The sequence below is a fragment of the Rhinatrema bivittatum genome, chromosome 3, assembly GCF_901001135.1.
Source record: "Rhinatrema bivittatum chromosome 3, aRhiBiv1.1, whole genome shotgun sequence".
NCBI lineage: Eukaryota > Metazoa > Chordata > Amphibia > Gymnophiona > Rhinatrematidae > Rhinatrema > Rhinatrema bivittatum.
In genome coordinates, this window is record NC_042617.1 from 389,055,993 (window position 1) to 389,078,621 (window position 22,629).

Here is a 22,629-nt window from a genome sequence, read left to right on the forward strand (position 1 = left end):
TATGTTATACTACCCAAGTAAATGTGTAATCAAGTATCAAAATAATAGGTTTGTGTTTTTAGAACCGCTTGAATTACAAAAATTTATTGATGCCAAATTACCTACCACTGAAACCTTGTCTAGGGATTTAGAAAGCACTATGTAACCTATTGAGTTTTCTTGGTTATGTTTCGTACTAAATTTGCTCATTTTACTTTCTGTCTTGGATCTCCAATTTCCTTATAACGGGGGTTTTTCCTCTTTAAATGTGGTTGTATAAGGACAATATGATATGGAATGTATAAGATTAGATTTTTTTTTCTTGCAAGAATTATTGCTGTATTATATAATTATACAACTATGCTATTACCTGTAAACCCTTTTATTCATACCTGATCTATGACATGCGGATATTGCTGTCTATGTTTGTTTAAAAGCATTAATAAATATAAATAAAACTAATCAGAGAAAATTCTTTTTCAGTCAACTCACAATTAAGCTCTGGAATTTGTTGCCAGAGGATGTGATTAGTGCAGTTATTGTAGCTGGGTTTAAAAAAGGATTGAATAAGTTCTTGGGGGAAAAGTCTATTAAAGGCTATTAAACAAAATGACTTAGGGAATAGCCACTGCTATTACTGGTATTAGTAGGATGGGATCTACTTAATGTTTAGGTACTTACCTGGTACTTGTAGTCTGGATTGGCCACTGTTGGAAACAGGATGCTGGGCTTCATGGATCCTTGGTCTGACCCAGTATGGCATGTTCTTATGTTCTTATGTTTGTGCAGAGGCAGGTTTTGGACAGCTTGGAAGGGGTTTCCTGACCATCTAAGGGTTTCCCTCTCCACTGGGACTGCCATCTTCCAAATGCAGAGGAGTAGAAAGTTTCCTTGCCTACTAGAAAAGACTCCTGCACAGATAGAGGCTTAAGTAATTGTAACCAGAGAAGAGAAAAGACTGTGGCTCTGTATTATATTTGTTGTGTTATTATCCAGTTGGTGTTGATAGTAAAAACTTTAAGTTGGACACTCATCCAGTGGCTACAGCATGGTTATTTGGCATTCACTGCAGAGCAAATAGAAATTATCCCTCTCTAGAGATACCTAAAGGGAAGTAAGCCATTCCTGCACTAGGACCCGAGAGGAACTCTTTCATCCCCAAAGTACCCACACCCTAGGAAAAAGGGGCAAAGAAAAATATATATAGGGTCCTTGCCCCAGAGAGAATCTAAACAACTTTATGGCCCCAACCATGCAGGACACACATGGTTTAGGTTTCATATATGTTTTTTTAAATTTGTCTTTTTCTAATTTATTTTTTTAACAAGTTCCTCATTGATCTTGGTGGCTGTGGAGATTAATGCCAAATAAGGCAAAGAAGGGGGCCTAGATGTTGGCTTAAGTATCAAGCATAAGAATAGACTACTAGTAAAGGTTGTGGTGACCATGACTGAAATGGATTTTTGGCATGTTTGGGTTGGATATGGAGGAGGGCAATGACAGGAAAAAAGGTTGAGAGTTTAGGAAAAAGATATAGGAGCAGAGATGTTTGATGAGTTATATATGGGAATTGATATAAGCATCTACCCAAAGTGGACAAATCTAATTTGGGAAGACTGGATAGGTCATTTTGATCTTTATCTGCCATCATTGACTATGTTACAATGTAGGGATGTGAATCGTTTTTCAACGATTAAAATTATCGTCCGATAATGTTAATATCGTCTTAAATCGTTATAGAACACAATACAATAGAAATTCTAACGATTTATCGTTAAAAATCGTTAAATCGTGTTAGTGGGCACTAACGGGAGTTAGTGCACACTAACTCCCGTTAGTGCGCACTAACAGAAAATGATACAAATTGACACTTTCCAGGTCAGTAAAGGTCAGTTAGGAATGAATATGTGTTCCTATTGGCTGGCTGCCCTCTTATCTATTGATGTTACCAAGGTTCCCACTGAGGTGATGGTTGGGGGGATGGGAATGGAACTGGAAACTCACGAACACCAACAGAAAATGAAACAAAGTGTTGACACTTCCCAGGTCAGTAAAGGTCACTTAGGAATGAATATGTATTCCTATTGGCTGGCTGTGCTCTTATCTATTGATGTTACCAAGGTTCCCACTGAGGTAATGGTTGGGGGGATGTGAAATGGAAACAGTTGGAAGCTTGACAAAAAAAGTAACTTGATGATCATCACTCATGTGACTAGAACTTGTTTGTTTATTATTTTTGTTATTTTTGTCAGGAAGCTCCCCCCTGTCTGTGAAGCCAGCCTTTCACTAGTAATGCAGGGAAGGAGCTGTCTCACCCTTCACCATCCTCCCCCCCCCCTCACCCACACACCATTCACTGGCTGGGACATGGGGAGGGGAGGAGTGAGGGTCAGGAAGCTCCCCCCTGTCTGTGAAGCCAGCCTCTCACTAGTAATGCAGGGAAGGAGCTGTCTCACCCTTCACCATCCTCCCCCCCCCCCTCACACACACACACCATTCACTGGCTGGGACATGGGGAGGGGAGGAGTGAGGGTCAGGCAGCTCCCCCCTGTCTGTGAAGCCAGCCTCTCACTAGTAATGCAGGGAAGGAGCTGTCTCACCCTTCACCATCCTCCCCCCCTCACCCACACACCATTCACTGGCTGGGACATGGGGAGGGGAGGAGTGAGGGTCAGGCAGCTCCCTCCTGTCTGTGAAGCCAGCCTCACACTAGTAATGCAGGGAAGGAGCTGTCTCACCCTTCACCATCCTCCCCCCCCCCCCTTCACCCACACACCATTCACTGGCTGGGACATGGGGAGGGGAGGAGTGAGGGTCAGGGAGCTCCTCCCTGTCTGTGAAGCCAGCCTCTCACTAGTAATGCAGGGAAGGAGCTGTTTCAGCCTCACAATCCCCCCCCCCCCCCTCACCCACACACCATTCACTGGCTGGGACATGGGGAGGGGAGGAGTGAGGGTCAGGAAGCTCCCCCCTGTCTGTGAAGCCAGCCTCTCACTAGTAATGCAGGGAAGGAGCTGTCTCACCCTTCACCATCCTCCCCCCCCCCCCCCCGCCCTCACCCACACACCATTCACTGGCTGGGACATGGGGGAGGGGAGGAGTGAGGGTCAGGAAGCTCCCCCCTGTCTGTGAAGCCAGCCTCTGACTAGTAATGCAGGCGGGATAGGGCACTGCATGCAGGAAGATCACAACACCCTGGTGTCAGGGTTAGGGCACTGTGTGCAGGAAGATCACAACACTCCTGGTATTAATAGGGATAGGGCACTGTGTGCAGGAAGATCACAACACCCCTGGTGTCAGGGTTAGGGCACTGTGTCCAGGAAGATCACAACACTCCTGGTATAAGATAGGGTACTGTGTGCAGGAAGATCACAACACCCCTGGTATCAGGGTTAGGGCACTGTGTGCAGGAAGATCACAACACTCCTGGTATTAATAGGGCTAGGGCACTGTGTGTACATGAAGATCACAACACCCCTGGTGCCAGTGTTAGGGCACTGTGTGCAGGAAGATCACAACACCCCTGGTATCAGGGTTAGGGCACTGTGTGCAGGAAGATCACAACACTCCTGGTATTAATAGGGATAGGGCACTATGTGCAGGAAGATCACAAACACCCCTGGTGCCAGGGTTAGGGCACTGTGTGCAGGAAGATCACAACACTCCTGGTATTAATAGGGATAGGGCACTGTGTGTACATGAAGATCACAACACCCCTGGTGCCAGGGTTAGGGCACTATGTGCAGGAAGATCACAACACCCCTGGTGCCAGGGTTAGGGCACTGTGTGCAGGAAGATCACAACACTCCTGGTATTAATAGGGATAGGGCACTGTGTGCATGAAGATCACAACACCCCTGGTGCCAGGGTTAGGGCACTGTGTGCAGGAAGATCACAACACTCCTGGTATAGTATAGGGTACTGTGTGCAGGAAGATCACAACACCCCTGGTATCAGGGTTAGGGCACTGTGTGCAGGAAGATCACAACACTCCTGGTATTAATAGGGCTAGGGCACTGTGTGTACATGAAGATCACAACACCCCTGGTGCCAGTGTTAGGGCACTGTGTGCAGGAAGATCACAACACCCCTGGTATCAGGGTTAGGGCACTGTGTGCAGGAAGATCACAACACTCCTGGTATTAATAGGGATAGGGCACTGTGTGCATGAAGATCACAACACCCCTGGTGCCAGGGTTAGGGCACTGTGTGCAGGAAGATCACAACACTCCTGGTATTAATAGGGATAGGGCACTGTGTGTACATGAAGATCACAACACCCCTGGTGCCAGGGTTAGGGCACTGTGTGCAGGAAGATCACAACACCACTGGTATCAGGGTTAGGGCACTGTGTGCAGGAAGATCACAACACTCCTGGTATTAATAGGGATAGGGCACTGTGTGCAGGAAGATCACAACACCCCTGGTGCCAGGGTTAGGGCACTGTGTGCAGGAAGATCACAACACTCCTGGTATTAATAGTGATAGGGCACTGTGTGCATGAAGATCACAACACCCCTGGTGCCAGGGTTAGGGCACTGTGTGCAGGAAGATCACAACACTCCTGGTATTTAATAGGGATAGGGCACTGTGTGTACATGAAGATCACAACACCCCTGGTGCCAGGGTTAGGGCACTGTGTGCAGGAAGATCACAACACCCCTGGTATCAGGGTTAGGGCACAAGTTCTAGTCACATTGACTGATCACATTACTTTTTTTGTCAAGCTACCAACTGTTTCCATTTCCCATCCCCCATATACTGTCAGTGGGAACCTTGGTAACATGAATAAATAAGAGGGCAGCCAATAGGAATACATATTCATTCCTAAACTGACCTTAACTGACCTGAAAAGTGTCAAATTGTATCAATTTCTGTTAGTGCGCACTAACTCCCGTTAGTGCGCACTAATCGGAAAAAACGATTTTTAACGATTTTTCAACGAAATAATCATGCCTAACACGATTTTCTTCTCCTGCCACACGATTTCAATCGTTAAGACGATATGGCACACGATTCACATCCCTATTACAATGACAAAATCACCACTGTTAGCACATTTCAAGTGTAGTGGATAAGTCTTACTGTGTTAAAATCACCTCCCCAAACAACATGCTGTATCTCCCCTCATAAATATGTAGGCTATGATAAACCCAGTATTTAGGTAGTTTCTCAGTTTTACCAAATAAAGGGTGCTCAAGATAAACATACATTTCCAATCCCCTTCATACACTGGATGAAATTAAAATTAATTTTGTATTTGCCTCTCTAGCCTACCATTGTATTCTAAACTCCCTCTCTATATTCATATCTCAAGAATGTCTGCTTTTCCTCCCATTTAGATTGTAAACTCCAGAACATTGAACTACATCACCTATTGTACCTATATGAGTTGTGTTACTCACACACTGTTTCTCTGTACAATGTCTTTAAACTCATCCATATTGTTAGGGGAAATAAGACAGATGCTGGTGGCACTTCATAAACTAAGAAATCTATTAAGGCATTAGGGATGTGAATCGTTTTAGGACGATTAAAATTATCGTCCGATAATTTTAATATCGTCTTAAACCGTTATGGAACACAATACAATAGAGATTCTAACGATTTATCGTTATAAATCGTTAGAATCGTGAGCCGGCACACTGAAACCCCCTAAAACCCACCCCCGACCCTTTTAAATTAAATCCCCCACCCTCCCGAACCCCCCCCCCAAATGACTTAAATAACCTGCGGGTCCAGCAGCGGTCCGGAACGGGCTCCTGCTACTGAATCTTGTTGTCTTCGGCCGGCGCCATTTTCCAAAATGGTGCCGAAAAATGGCGGCGGCCATAGACGAACACGATTGGACGGCAGGAGGTCCTTCCGGACCCCCGCTGGACTTTTGGCAAGGAGCGATTTCCCCGCCGCGAATCGTTTCCGTACGGAAAATGGCGCCGGCAGGAGATCGACTGCAGGAGGTCGATTCAGCGAGGGTTCCGGCGCCTCGCTGAACGACCTCCTGCAGTCGATCTCCTGCCGGCGCCATTTTCCGTACGAAAACGATTCGCGGCGGGAAATCGCTCCCTGACCCCCGCTGGACCTCCAGGAACTTTTGGCCAGCTTGGGGGGGGGGCCTCCTGACCCCCACAAGACTTGCCAAAAGTCCAGCGGGGATCCGGAAGGACCTCCTGCCGTCCAATCGTGTTCGTCTATGGCCGCCGCCATTTTTCGGCGCCATTTTGGAAAATGGCGCCGGCCGAAGACAACAAGATTCAGTAGCAGGAGCCCGTTCCGGACCGCTGCCGTTCCGGACCGCGCTGGACCCGCAGGTTATTTAAGTCATTTGGGGGGGGGTTCGGGAGGGTGGGGGATTTAATTTAAAGGGTCGGGGGTGGGTTTTAGGGGGTTTTAATGTGCCGGTTTTGCGATTTTACGTTTTTTCGATTTTTTACGATTTTTCACGATTTTTCACGATATTTTACCCCCCCAAACGGCAACAATACGATTCCCTCCCCCCCTCCCAGCCGAAATCGATCGTTAAGACGATCGAGGACACGATTCACATCTCTATAAGGCATAAGCTTTCAAGAACTAGAGTTCAGGAAAAATTTTGCCTTAATAAACCTGTTAGTCTATCAGTTGCTACTGACCTCTGTGTTTTTGCTGCTATCGACTGAAAAGTCTACTCTTCTGGAAGTTTGTCATCATGGGAAAATTGTATTCCTTTCATCAGTGTTACTTACCGCTATAGACTTTAATGGCATTACACATTTACAGAATCACCCTATCATACATAACTATTGAATAAATATTCAGAAATTGAGTAAATATCTCACTCTTCAAGAATTTTGCTTTTTGAGCTATATATTAATAAGCCAGTATTTAGGATTTTTTTTTCATCCTTTCTTTCCTTAAACTAACTATATTATAATGCAACTAGAAAATCTTTGAATTCTTTCTTCATTGTAATAACCATACAAACCATGTGTTTTGAAAACATATTCTTAACTTTACAGACCTGTATTATTTTGTACCACAAGGTTTGTGCTGTGGATTTTTGTAGTCCAACATATACTTTCAGTTACATCTAATTTAGCTAGATTGAAGCTAGATTATTTACATTTTTACAAAATTGCTTTTTCAGTTTTAGTTTAAAATATAAAGTTTCAAACTCCAATCTAAGTATAATACTATAATTATATTTTTTTCTTAGGGTTGCAAGTGCTCATTCCAATTATGTTCTATTGTCAGTTGAAGAATCAACCATGCAACATTTTTTTTTCCATCATGTTGGATTTGGATTGGAAGGCAGTTAAGCAGAAATACTGATAACATGTTCAGGCTGGAGTTTCCAATAGGTGAACTAGACAATCACCTAAACAGCTACAATTTTGGGAGTAGAAATTATGGGGGCTAGTTTACTGCTCAACTCCTCAACTCACAGGAGGGGAGAGGTGAAGTTTGAGTGAACAGAGCACAGCAAAGGAGAGCTGCTCTGCTCCCTAATCCAGCCTATCTCCTCCTGTTCCTCATAATCCTTCCTCTCCTATCTGTAGGGAACAGGAGGAGAGGGATGAGTTTCAAGTGACAAAACACAGTAAAGGAGAGCTACTCTAATCCTAGTTCCAGCCCCTCCCTGCTTTGTCACTATCTTCTTTCCATTCCGTCTGCAGGGAACAGGAAGGGAAGAGGAGAGGTTGGCATGGATAGCAGAGTAAAGAAGAGTTCTGATTTTGTCTGTATTTCTAATTTGTGATCTGCTGAGAAGATTTGAATATTGAGACTGGTAAAGTGCATTGATGCTGAAATTGTTTAAATATATTGTGATTATTTAGAACAATGGCAATAAGTGGAAATTAATGTGGTAGCTTTTGAGAGATTTTCAATGTGCAATATAAGATATCATGAGAGTATTTCAAATGTGCAATAAATAACCTGAGGGGTCAATTTAATAAGGAGCTTGCGGCAGTCCATGTATGCACAGTTTCCGTTGCTCGCACATAGACATGCCAATTTTATAACATGCACATGCATTTTGCAAAATCCGATGGCCGCGAGCACATGCACGCCGGATTTTAAAATCCACATGCACATGTGTGGGTGGCACATGCAAGAAGGTGAATTTTCGATTAATACGCATGGCGACGCAATCGGCCCTACCCCAGTCCTTCCAGTCAGCTCCAATTAAGGAGCAGACTGGGAGAGAATTTCCCTGCCCCCATCTAACCTTCCTCCCTCTACCCTTCTCCTCCCCAACCCCTAACCCCTTCCTATCTACTTTTTTGTTTCATTACTTTATGCTCCTCTGGAGCAGAAGTAATCTGCGCGCCTGGCTGGCTGCTGTCGCGTGCTTCCCTGGGATAGCAGAGAATGGCACTGTCCTGGCCCACACCTTTGGAGAACCCCAGCAATTGTGCGTGAACTGGGGTTTACGCAGTGGCCGGGCCTGTATTAAAATGCATGTGGTGCATGCAAGGTCCCGCTACCCACGTAAACCTCACTTTTTATGCGCGTGGGCCTTTGAAAATCAACCTGTAAATGTGCAATAACCAATACGTATTATAGTTTATAAGTGCTATATTTTTTAGGGAGGTTTTATGGTCTGTGTGAGTGGGTGGTGAATAGAGTCTGTGTAGAGGAAGGTATGAATGTTAATGGGTATATGTTGAGCATTGGTTTGTTTTCAATAACCTTCTGCCCGGTTAATTTTTTATGAAATGTAATAGTTTTTTGTCAAATGGATAATAAAGAGAGTTTGTAAATTACAACAATATTAGGTGAGATAGTAGTGGCGTTTACTACTTTTTTATATATCCATATATATAAATATGGCATGGGGCCTTTCCGTGACTGGATCCAGATCCCCTTGTCTCTTCATATAACTCTAGGATTACACGAGAGCTGAGCCAATACCTGCTAACTACAAAGCCGGCTTACTGAATATTGGCGTCTAAATGCCTCTTTTCATCTTTTGTTGTTTCTTCATTTTATTTTTCTAATCGTGTTGGCTCCAATCTCTCTTTTCTGATTTCCTCTTGTTGATCTTCTCTTAAGTCCTTTTCCAGGATTTCCTTCTGATTTTACATTTCTTTCCTTGTCTTCTTCTCTTTCTTCCCTACATAGGTTTTCCATTGATCTTTCCCTTTCATCTCTTTTCTCATTTGTTAGCTTCCCAGATCCTGTCTCCCCTTCCACTGCATCTGACTTCTATTTCTCCTTCCTTTCCCAGCATCTGGCTTCTGCATCCCACCTTCCCCAGTACTCAGCCTACAGGAGTGCATTCAACTGTTGCTGCCCTCTCTGAAACTGATTGCTAGCACACAATAAGCACATTCAAATCTTCCTCTCTGTGTATTTCTTATTGACACTGACACATGCTGTCTATTGTAGAAGTGCAGGCTTATCTTGCTGATAATATACAGTTAGGCTGCACCCCTCTGAGAGAAAGGTTATAGTTTCTCTTGTTACTAGCAGAACAGCTAGAAGTGGACACAGTGACAATTACAGTGACTTCAAAAACATACTTTGCTTTCTCTTCTAAATCTAAAGCTATTTTACTAAACAGTACTTGAATGTAAACCGATGTGATATCTCAGATCGAATGTCGGTACATAAAAAATAAATAAATAAAATAATATTTTCTTATCTCTGGAATTTTGAAGAAAGGACATTTTTCTCTTCAAGCTCCAATAGATGGTCACTGGATACTCAAAGTGCTCTTAATTTGACTTTAACCTAAACAAATGTTGAAATAAATTTACGCAGCAGCTAGCTGGGATATGCTAGTTGAAAAAGTGCCAAAACATGATTGGTCCTGCTCCTTTCTTGTCCCATCCCCAGTCAGCTCTGCTCTGTTTGGTTTGCTTCCCCCATAGAATTTAATGGGACAGAACCGAACGAGTCAAAAAGGATTTAAATTTTTCAGGGGACTGCACCAATTTTATTCAGATTATCCAAACTGATCCAAAAATAAACATATTCAGATTTAATTTTACATTCAGATCATTAAAATGTCCTACAGGGAACAGATATAATATTAAACTTCAAGGTCTGCAGTAGAGAAATATTTCCTTTCCTCAGAGTCTATTTTTATTTATTTATCCTTTATCAATGATTGTACATTGCCTATTTTTACATGTTCCTTTGAATATTTATTGGAAATAAAATTTAAAATAGAAATAGTTATCAATATTTTAAAAAAAAAATGTTCTTACATTTCTTTATGGGAGAACATTGGGTTAATGAATGAGAAGTAACGTTAGCAGACATTATATTTTTACAAATGCTATGAGAAAACATTTATGGTGACTAACTGCTCTTGATGGATATTGATTGTTTATTGTAAAGCATAATGAGTATAAAAAACCTTATTTATCGGTGATCATTTTCTCATTTATCAGATGCCTCAGCCACCATACTGCAGATGTTTGGAAGCATGTTTCTAATTATTTGCCTTAGCATCCATCTGCTCTCTGATACACTTCCCATTAGTAGCACTTGCTAACGCATAAAGCATCAGCTGTTGGTTTCTCCCTGTATTTGAACAACGGTGGCCCAAAATAGATTTTTTTTTTCCTCAGGTTGAAGCTGATTCGCTCTCATTTTGAAGGTACAGTGAAGATATGTACGGCGCAATTGAAAGTTAGTAACTTCTCCTTTTCTCCAGAACGATTGACTGCAGTAAAAGGCTGCAGCACCGCACATCATTTACATGGGTAAGTATCCGTGTACAGTATTTGGATTAGAAAACTAGAGCTGGTTATGTCCCATTAAGCATGGATTTATTGCTATTCTTAACCCTTTTGTAAGAAACTCTGGAGAGGGAACCATGGAAGAACTGAAATAATAAAACCTAATCGTAACTCTGTATGAGTGAGTTCTATCTTGCTGCTTCCTGCAGCCTCTGGTTCCTGTGAGTACTAACAATCATCACAGAATTAAAGAATATGCTGAGGCTTGGACAATGTTATATCACTGAATTCATTCTGCACTTCATGAAAGGAAATGGTTACAAATGCTTTATGTTGCTAAATAGCCATATATCTCAGGAAATAATTAATGCCGTTCATAAGACCTCATAAGATTTCAGGTACAAAAATCACTTATTTGTGATTTTTAGAGACAAATAAATGCCACTACAAGTGGATTAAATACCCGTGATGTTTTCTAATCATTGGACTTTTTACAAAATTTTTTTTAATCTTTCTTTTTACTTTTATGAATCTTTTTAAAAATCTGCTTTTCCTTCTCTTCAGATATTAATATCTTCAAGAGACAAAAAAAGTCACTTTATTTTGCAGTGGATACCGAATTGTCAAACTGCACAAAACATCCGTTTTAAGATGTCATGCCTCAGCCCATATTTCATTTTGAACTATGAGAGTTGAAATCATCATTGCCATAGGAATTCCATTTGATATTGTAGTATGTTTGACGATTGGAAAAATCATGTACTGTATTAAATCTAAATATATTTGTGGAAGAACTTTTCTCATGCATTCCACAGTGATAGCCTATGGATCAGGATGCCTTGTTCATTATGGAGTAAATTGTCAAAGGATTTTCGTGCATAAAAATAGCATATCCACACATGAGTTGCATGATGCGTGCATTTGCTATTTTCTAAATGTTGAGAATATGTGCATGTTTTCCATTTCACATGTACATTTTATCGGTGGGGAAAAAGGGCAGGCTCAGGGAGTTCCAGAGCATGATTCAGAAGTAAGCATGGTAGGTGCTACTTTGTAAGAAATATACGAGTATATATTACCAAACTTATTGACTGGCACGTGAAATAAGACTTGTTTATTGGTTGCATTTTTTGGGTGGGAGGTCTGGTTAAACTGCTGGAGGTTCAAGGTGAATTTCTAGAGGGTCTAATTGAATTGAAGATGGTCTGGGTGAGCTAGTAGAGGAATTGGTGATTTTAAGTATACATGCAAGTATTTTCAAAACAATATACTTTATAGGGGTGTGCATTCGTTTCCAACGTATTGGTAATCCGCAACGTATAGGGTCATATTCGTTATATTCGTGGGGAAGCGAAATGTATCGTGATTCCCCACTAATACAACGAATCTTCACCGAATTATTCGGCCGTCTAAAGGAGCGAATTTAATCAAACCCCCCACCCTCCTGACCCCCCCAAGACTTACCAAAACTCCCTGGTGGTCCAGCAGGGGGTCCGGGAGCCATCTCTTGCACTCACGACGTCAGCTGCCGGTATTCAAAATGGTGCTGATAGCCTTTGACCTTACTATGTCACAGGGGCTACCAGTGCCATTGGTCGGCCCCTGTCACATGGTAGGAGCAATGGATGGCCGGCACCATCTTGGGCTCCTACCATGTGACAGGGGCTGACCAATGGCACCGGTAGCCCCTGTGACATAGGGCCTCATTTTCCAAGCACTTTACCGCGTGCGATAAATTCGCAAATCGCGTTAACAGCTGTTAACGCGATTTGCGAATGCAAATTAGTCATTTGGTATTCAGGGGGCGGAGTTGGGGCGGAGCATATGTAAAGCGGGAACCTGTGTATCGTGTGCGGCGAAACAGCCGCAGTGTTAGCGCGGCTGCTATCGCGGCTAATAACGACAACTCCAACTTCGCGTTATGGACTGCGCTACGGGCCAGAAAAGGATTATCGCCATCCACGATAGTCCCAGACAGCCTGTTTCAGGCTGAGAGAGAGAGCGAGAGAGAGTGCCTTACTATAGTGCCTATGCCCTACATAGGTATTTGAATCCCTATGGGAGGGCTACCTACTAACTCGGGGTGGGGATTAGGTATGAGCGTCGGGGGTTGGGGGCCACTTTCGCATTCCACATGAGACCTACAGACAGAACAGTGGTCTCTAGTGCAGATTTGCTGGCCGTCGGAGTGAGGACGCTCACTCCAAGAGGAGATTTGGCCAACATTCTCTCCACCTAGCATGTTGTTGCCCAGGTAGAGTTTCCATCAAGCTAGGTAGAGAGAACGTTGGGCAAACCACTTCTTGGAGTGAGCGTCCTCACTCCGACGGCCAGCAAATCTGCACTAGAGACCACTGTTCTGTCCGTAGGTCTCATGTGGAATGCGAAAGTGGCCCCCAACCCCCGACGCTCATACCTAATCCCCACCCCGAGTTAGTAGGTAGCCCTCCCATAGGGATTCAAATACCTATGTAGGGCATAGGCACTATAGTAAGGTTCTCTCTCTCTCTCTCTCTCTCTCTCTCTCTCTCTCTCTCTCTCTCTCTCTCTCTCTCCCCACCGCGATAAAAGACTGAAAGAATCATTGTGCACTGGGAAAACATCGCCGCACGTGATGTTTCCCCACTGCACGAAAGAAGCCTCATTTGCATTGGTAATGCCCCCTAATGCGTTACCAATGCAATATTGGAAAATCAGGCCCATAGCAAAGGCTATCGGCACCATTTTGAATACCGGCAGCCCACGGCGTGAGTGCAAGAGATGGCTGCTGGACCACCAGGGAGTTTTGGTAAGTCAGGAGGGTGGGGGGTTGTAGTTAATTCAATTTTAGCTGAGAAACGAATAAGAATGAATGCATGAACTTATTGGGGGCCCCCTTGCCGAATGCAACGTATCTGCCCCCCCCCCCCCGACGAATACAAATACCGAATGCAACGTATGCCGACCCTCTGCACATCCCTAATACTTTATAAATTAACTGCCTCCATTTATAAATTGGGGTTATTACATGTACATATTATATTCTTTTATGCACATAGAAATTATGTGCATATATTTATAAAATAGGTAGAGAAATTATGCTTTTTCTAACATTGGAAATATTCCCACTCTCTGAATCAAATGTGCTTATTTTCAGAACAGAACTACATGGTATTTTATAAACTGTGAAGCTACTGCCACACAGTATATAATATACTAGTATAAATCTCTGTATGTCCACTTAAGTTTAAAAGTTAGGCTATATGTGCTTTAAAGAACTGAAAAGACAAGTTTATTATTCTGTGAGGTAAATTAATCAGGAGAAATGATAGAAAACATAAGGAAAGGCTACTTTCCTTTTCACACCAGATGCTGCCATGCCTGATATAGCAGTGTTTATATGCAGTGCAAAGTCTGTGCAATATTTTTGTGCCTGCATGATTATTTCTCTAAATGGATATTCTCCATTACAAGGCCCACTTTATGGAATTTCTTATCACACAATCTATAGGATCTTCATGACTATATAAATTATTCAGTAAGCAACTTAAGGCTTTTTATATTCAAAGGCCATTTCCCTAATGTTTGGAGGTGGGTTTTATTATGAATGTTTACAGATTTTAGGTTTTATTGATTGTTTTATTGGGGGTTTTTAGTGTTTGTTTTATTGTTCTGATTCTGTAATTTATTGTAATCCATCTAGAATGATATGTTTACAATATTGGTGGAATATAAGAACTTTAAAATAAATAAATATATAAGGGGAGGGGCCAGAAACTATATTTTAAATAATTGTTTTCTGATTTGAATGACTATTAATTAAACAAACATTTTCAGATAAAAAAAGAGCCACCAAGAAGATAAGCAGTTATGAAAGGTCAACAAACAGGCAAACAAAGGATACAGCTTTGTTCTGCATGCAGGAATTCAATGAGAATAACATTAAAGAAGAAGAACCTGAGGTAGGGTGATTAAAACCTCAGAAGGAGAACACCTGAAGTGAGTATTTACTTCGTTAATAACTTACATTTTCTTTGACTTCTGTGTGAGGAGCATAAATATAATGTTGCGTGCCGATGTAATGCTTGCGTATGTGGCCTAAATTTGACATAAGAAGGTCCATATTCAGACACAGTCCAGATAGCAAAGTTGGTACCTGATTCACTAATAGATGAATTTTAAAAGCCCGACATGCACCAAGACTGGCAGATACGCGAATATGTCAGGCCAAGTGAATTTTAAAAGCCACCTGAGTATGTGCACAAAAGAAAAAGTCCAAAAAAAATGTCTAGAGAATGAGCGTGGTCTGGGTGGGGCATGGGCATTCCACCAGTGAACAAGCGCAAGCGGCTTCTCTCACCAATACCAGCTCTGCTTTCCGATGTAGCCTGGAAAGGCCACTTGCCCATTGCCATCATGCGGATCTGTCTCTGGCTCCCACACTACGGGAGAGATGCATCGGATACTGCAGTGCTTTTTGCAGCATGGACACTGTCTCCCCAGATGCCGCCTCTGTCTCAGTGCGGCTCTGCAATGCCGCTGGTGAGTACCCAAAACAGTGCGCTGCCTTCCTAGGCATGCGTGCATGCTTAGTTCAATATTTAAAGGGCCTGAGACGGAAAAGCCCGCAGCACCCTGAAATGACGTCCTAGCCTGCCTGTCCTATAAAAGGGCTCTTGAGCTCTGCATCGGGGCCTTCACAAGGTCTTGTGTTCTGGTCTCTTATTCCTGTCCTCTGTCTGGTCTTTTGTTCCAGGTCTTCATCCAGTATTGAATGTCCTTGGTCTTGGTTCCAGTGTTTGGTGTCTTCAGCCTTCAGGCTGAGTCCACAGCTGGTTCAAGTCCTTCCTTAGTTTTAGAATCTTGCTCTGAGTTCCAGAGTTCCCTGGTCGCCGGAAAGCTTGTTCTAGCCTGTGGTCCATCCTGGTCTTTAATGTCTGCTTGGAATTTGTCTTCAGTCTTCAGATGGACCCCTGTTTTGGACTTTGTTTTCAGTCTTCATCTGGACCTCTGTCTTCAGTACCCTTTTGTTCCTCGTCATCACCTGTCCTGTGCCTGATTATGTTCACCCACCAACGGTGCAGGCCTTGTAATCTCTGCCATTCAAGGTTGCACTGTGGAACAGGGGTTTACGTGTATGCCATTCCAAGATGGTTTCGGTCTGAAAGGGTCTTTGGAGATTCCAGAGAGCTACCCACAGAGAACAGCTCTGGTTGCTCGTTCTCTGACACCGTGTAACTTTATTTCTGCTATGGATGGCAGGTAAGTCCTAAAACAAAAAATATATAGGCATGTCAGCAGGGTTTTAAGGGTCAGGATTAAGAAGAGAAAAGGAAGGGTATTTAAATATGGAGGTTAGGAAGCCTTATCCCTTACCTGGATGAACTGGGAATGAAGTGGTTTAACTGGTAATTGCGTTGGCTCACAATTCTATTAAAGTCCCCCCACTTACGCTATAGAAGCAGGATTTGCGTGCACGTGAGTGCATCCATATGAAATTGTGCGTACCTGTACGTGAGCTTAGGCTATTTAATACCATGCGCACATATACACACATTTTTTATAAAATGGCCACGCTTCTGGATGTTACCTGGCATACATGTGCACATGTGCAACAATGTGCCAGTATTAAAGTTACCATCTAAGGGTTTTTCCCATATACACAAAATGGGAGAAAAGCCTTCATGAATCTTGCCCTTAGCCAGTTAAACTTATCCAGCTAACTTTAGAGGTATATTCAATATTGCAGTCATACTACTGACTATAGCCAGCTATCTTAAAGTTAGCCAGCTAAACATAGTCGGCTAACTTTAGGACAGCTTTATGGCCAACTAAACTTAGGGCCATATTCATTAAGGTTTTTTTTCCCCATTTTGTGTCTATGGAAAAAACCCTTGGTGAATCAGATACTTAGCCAGTTAACCTCTAGATTCATCAATCTGCGATTGTATTTTTGTAGGGGGGAGTCCCACTATCACGGTGGGGGTGGGGGGGGGTGTCGCCACGATAGTGGTGCCCCGCTGAAAATGCATTGCAGCTGTATTGCATGCTCTTTTGTGTCACAGCCAAACACTGCAGCACAAAGAATGCAGCGAGGGGCCTTTTAACGCGATGATGACCCCAACTTTCACGGGCCCACCATTGCCTTAAAGGGCCACTGGACCAAACAAAATGGCTGCAAACAGGGAGGCTGAGCAGGGGGGTCAGTGCATCCCTCAAAACCAATACATTTCACACCCCTCTGCACCCTTTCTACACCCCTCCGAAGTGCCTATATCAAAACCCGCCTCCCCACTCCCCTGGCACCCTAAGAGACAATCCTCCTATCCTTGGGAAGGGGCACTGGAGGGTGCAATTTATTGTTTATCTGGGTGGAGGCTGCCACCTCCATCACGCACATAGTTTTAACTACTTTTTATTTTTTCGGGGAGTTGGGGCTGCCTTGACCAGTGACCCTATGTTGACATGGGAGTCAGAACTGACACCTGTTTTATCCTCCCATTTGGCCACTATTTAAAAAAAAAAAATCTGCCGCTTTAAATGTGCGGTGGGAGCCTCGAGACCTGTGTTAGTATCTTGGGCCTCCCGCCACACATCTAATGCTTTTCAAGCAGGTGTAGATATTTTATTGCAGCTGAACACCGTCTCATTCGGCTGTGATAAAATATTAGCATAACCTTATGGGCAGGGAGATGCAAAATATCATGTATATTGCACAATAAAATGGGGCAGATTTTCAAAGGGTTACGCGCGTAAGGAAATCTGCCCCTTCCACCCCCTGCGCGCGCCGAGCCTATCTTGCATAGGCTCGGCGGCGCGCGCAAGCCCCGAAACGCGTGTAAGTCCCGGGGCATTCCTGGGGGGCGTGTCGGGAGTGTGTCATGGCCAGCGCGTCATCGGGGGTGGTTCCTACCCAGAGGCGTTCTGGGGGCGTGTCCGTGGCCTGCGGACCAACCCCCGGACCGGAACATGGAGTGCCGACACCTGGCCGGCGGGCGCAAGTTACGCCTGTTTCGGGCAGGTGTAACTTGTAAAATAAAGGTAGGGGGAATTAGTTAGGGCTGGGGGGTGGATTAGATAGGGGAAGGGAGGGGAAGGTGGGGAAGGTGGGGCGGGCTGGAAGGAAAGTTCCCTCCGAGGCCGCTCCGATTTCGGAGCGGCCTCGGAGGGACCGGAGGATGACTGCACGGCTCGGCGCACGCAGGCTGATGATTTTGCGCAGCCTTGCGTGCGCCGACCCTGTATTTTATAACATGCGCGTGGCAGCTTATCGCACGTGAGAAGCATTACAAAATGACCCCTAAATTATAGAATACCATTCTACTTCCAAATTTAAGCCTTGTAATTGGACTATATTTAAAGTATAAATCCAAAATTGTTCACGCAGATTTAGTCTGTCTTCTCTGTTCCCTGCATGATTATCCACCATAATTCAGTGAATGAGTGATTGTGTTCCACACAGTAATGTTAACACTCCAAAGAGACTATCACCCTCCCTTATATTTAATCCAAGTAATTCCAACAAATAAGGGATCCTTTTATCTTTTCTTCATAGACAATATCACATTTACTACATATAAATTCTTTAATTACATATCAATTCATAAAACAGCATTAAATATTCAACTTTTCAAACATATCATAACCCTTTGTCCTATGAACTCTGGACACCTACTATATGCACATAAATGCCCTAGTACACCACCATTTAATATACACCTCCAAAAATAATATACCTCATTCACTCACACATTCACACTTCCTATTCCTCTACGGGATACATTAAAATACATACCATCCCCCAATATCCTGTTACAACTTTTTCTATTTTCTTTATTATCAATATAACTCTAATACATTCTGTGCATCTATCTCTATAATTAACCACATTCCCTACAAGGACCCTTGCTTCGCCTGGCACGGCTTCCTCAGGGGTTATCTTCTTCAATGATCTTCATTGATCACTCTTCATTCCCATGATAATATATACAATCCCACTGATCACAAATTTCACGTCATTATAGCCAGGTGTCCAATAGTATCCTATAATATGCAAAAATATTGTATCACCAATTTTACCTTACATTTAATAGATCTAATGCATATTCAATCAAATGTTATAATACTTACATCTCACAGTATATCAATCCTACAGCACTCCTTTCATCGTAAACCAGCTTCAAGATTCTTCCGTTTGTCCCACCTCATTCGTTTTTACGGCTTCTCAATTCTACAAAGATAATATAACATATACCAACTTCCTAGTCATTTCAATCATTGAATATAATTCATTACCTCACATCTAACACGCAATAGTAGTTGACTCATCTCCAAATTAGTCCGCTATTCCTTTCTACCCTCCAATATCCTCCAGATATCCATCATTGTTCCACCTACAACAAGACATCCATGCTACATTAAACACCATTACCTCACCTAATATCAACAAACTCCCGATATTCCAAATTACTTACTGGCAACATTTTCAGAGATGCCTTCATCCAACGAATCACCATACCAGAAGAAGAATTCTACTTCCCTCAGTTTAAAGAGCCTTTTATATCCACTAAGAACCACACTTAACTGTTATGAATGAGCAGTGTTTGGGTGGATCCTTGGGTACTGTGGAAGATGACCAAGTCCACGGGGAGGAGCCCCTTGAGGAGCCAAAGTACTAGGCTAGACTCAGAACACACAAACACAGTTAGTTCTTTATTAAACAGCTTTGAAGAGTGCCACCAGAGGTGGCAGTAGTGAGGCAGTCTGGTAGTTGCAGTCTCAGGGAGCTCGGCAGAGGGAGCCCTTCTCACTCCGTTGGTATTGGGAGGTTCCAAAGCAGGTTTCCCAGCAAGGAAGTACTGTAGATGAGATAGACTGAGAGTTAGAGTACTCACTAGGGGGTAGATTTTAAAAAAGAGCGCAATCGCGTACTTTTGTTCGCGCAGCAGGTGCAAACAAAAGTACGCTGGATTTTATAAGATACGCGTGCTCAAGGCTGCCGATTTTGGGCAGCCTGCGCGCGCCGAGCCGCGCAGCCTGCCTCCGTTCCCTCCCTTCCCCTACCTAACCCACCCCCCTGGCCCTGTCTAAACCCCCCCTTACCTTTGTCCCTCGATTTACGCCTGCTAGAAGCAGACGTAAATCTACGCGCGCCAGCGAACTGCTAGCGCACCGTCATCCGACCCGGGGGCTGGTCCGGAGGCCTCAACCACGCCCCTGGGCTGGCACCACGCCCCCGGTCCCGCCCCCGAAACGCCACATTCTGCCCCCGAAACGCCGCGTCATTCGGCCCCGCCCCTGACACGCCCCGACATGCCCCCTTAAAAAAACCCTGGGACTTATGCGCATCCCGGGGCTCTGTGCGCGCCGGCGCCCTATGCTAAATAGGCGCGCTGGCGCGCGAGGGCCCTGCTCACATAAATCCGCCCGGATTTACGTGAGCAGGGCATTTAAAATCTGCCCATAGGTGTTTGCTGTAGATAGGCGATTCCACCAGGTTGTAGAAGTAAGTGCAGGCACCGAGGCAGGGAGAGCAAGCCCTCAAGGAGTGAGTATATGTTCCCTGTAAGGCACCTGAAATAAAGCAGAGGGCCCCCGAGGAGCGGGTACCCAGGTTAGCTGTTACCCCGAAGGGCAGAGAGAGAGCTTCCAGCAGCAGCATGGAAGCGGCAGAGTAGCGTAGATAGGAATGGAACATATCCGGAATCAAGTCCTTGCTAACTCAATGAGCTAGCAAAATAGTAGATATTATACACCCGGATGGCATGATGTCAGTAAGGGGAATGCCCCTGAGGTTCACGCCAAGGGTTGCATAAAGATGTGGGTGGTGCGCGCGCGCGCACCCTAGTAGGTACCTGGGAGGAGCATGGCGGGAGGCAGCACCATAGCCATTCCAGGGACGCCGGAGAGGTCGGCTTGTAGACGCAGTGGTAGCCATCTTTCCTAGGTAAGCGGGAGGAGCCGTGAATAATGTGAGGCACCGACGGACGCAACACTAACCTCTCAACCAATCCAATTTGTCCATAGGTGTACCATAGGTGTTTGTAATGTTTTGCTAATAAACATCTTTGATGCTCATTTCAATGAATTTTAACTGTTCTTTTTGTATGTCCCACTAAGATCAATCTGCAGGTACAATATATTATATAAATGAGGTTAGGCAATCAGTATGATATTTTAACTTAATATTTTATTCTTTATCTGGAGGTTGTTGTCAGTGTGATCCTATAATGGTTTGATTGCAATGTGTGCATAGTCCACAAGAGAAGTATCCTATTTCTTTGTTTTATATTGTGGTGTATAAAGACAAAGCTGTTCTTGTGACATATTTGTTTATATTTTTGCCTCTTGTAAATGTAAAGCATGGCAGATCTTGAAAAACCTTATGCCATGCTAAAATATACCAGAGTTGCCTAAGGATGGAAACTATCGTGCTAAATTTTTCTATTTATCTAAGTATAATTAAGGGGGTAATTTTCAAAAGGATTTGCACGCTTAATACTGAGTTTTACATGTGTAATTGCACTTTACTCATGTAGGTGGGCTTTTGAAATTTGCTACAATATATGCCATTGAATTGTCCATAGGATTTATGCATGTAAATGCACCTTAAGTGCATAAATGGGCTTTGAAAATTGATTTGCCACATAAAGGTTTGCCACATTATGGGCCATCGGGGATCATACCACCAGGGAGACAAATAGTTTCAGTAAGAAGGTCAATAATGGAATCTGTAGCAGCTTTTGTAGACTTCTTTCTCAAACCTTTTGTGTACCAATCTAGGAGGGTCATTTTGTAACGCTTATCGCGTGCAATAAGCTGCTATCGCACGTGAAAAGTCCCTTTTCGCATGCAATAGCATGCGGGGGGCGGAGTCGGGGCGGAGTTGGGGTGGTGAGGGGAGGAATCGGGGTGGCGAGGAGGTGGACTCCACGGTGTCTTCGCTGGCGGCGATAAGGTAAGTCACGTTATCGTCGCCAGTAGCGCGCCCAATAGCACCACCTTTCACGGTGGCGCTATTGGGTGTGAAAGCTGGCAGCAAAAACACCGTGGTGGTCTGACAGCTGCCGGCTTTCGCAGGCCCGCCCCCTTCACCCCACCCCCTGTTTTCGCTGGATTCACCATTCTGCGATAGAATGCTGAATCCAAGCCTAGGTCTTACATACAAGTTTCCACACATATGATATTACTCATGGAATTACTAGGACAGGTTAGAGATAATTCTTTATTAGTGACAATGGACATCCAAGATTTATATATACAAACATACCTCAAGAGTCAGACATAGCGATTATATCATCAACATTGACAATAAGAACCATGTCAGAATGGGTTCCCATGGAGTTCATCATACAACTAGCCAAACTGGCCCCTTTATAACTACTATTTTATTTTTAAAGATGAGAATTACAAGTGCATGGGCTCACAATGGGGTGCCCAATTGCTCCTAATGTGGCAAATCTTTATGACATAGATTTTGAAGAAAAGCTTATATATATGTGTCCATATGCTACAATTATATTTCTATTTGGAAGAGATATATTGATGACATAATTCTTATTTGGAATGAATCAACACAACAATTACAGTAATTTCTTGAATGTATCAATTCTAGTGATCATCATTTAAAGTTCACTATGGAATACAATGCAGTAACATTATCCTTTGTAAACAGACTTAAGAAGAGAGAAGGTAACATACACACATCCATTATCTGGAGAGTCACAGAATGCAATTACCTATTGGGATTTGAGAATTTCCTTCCTCATCATTTATGTCAAGGTTTACCAACTAACCAGTTTCTTAGGCTGAGACGCTTGTTCTATGCTATTAATGATTTTAACCATCAAGCTCAGGAATTAAAGGACAGATTCCATCAGAGGGGGTATCCCATGGCATCCTTTAGATTGGCTTACAAAAGGGCACATTTTGCCAACAGGGATTTGCTGTTATCATATCAACCTTAGTCACAGGCACAGTGCACTAAATGTGTACTTAG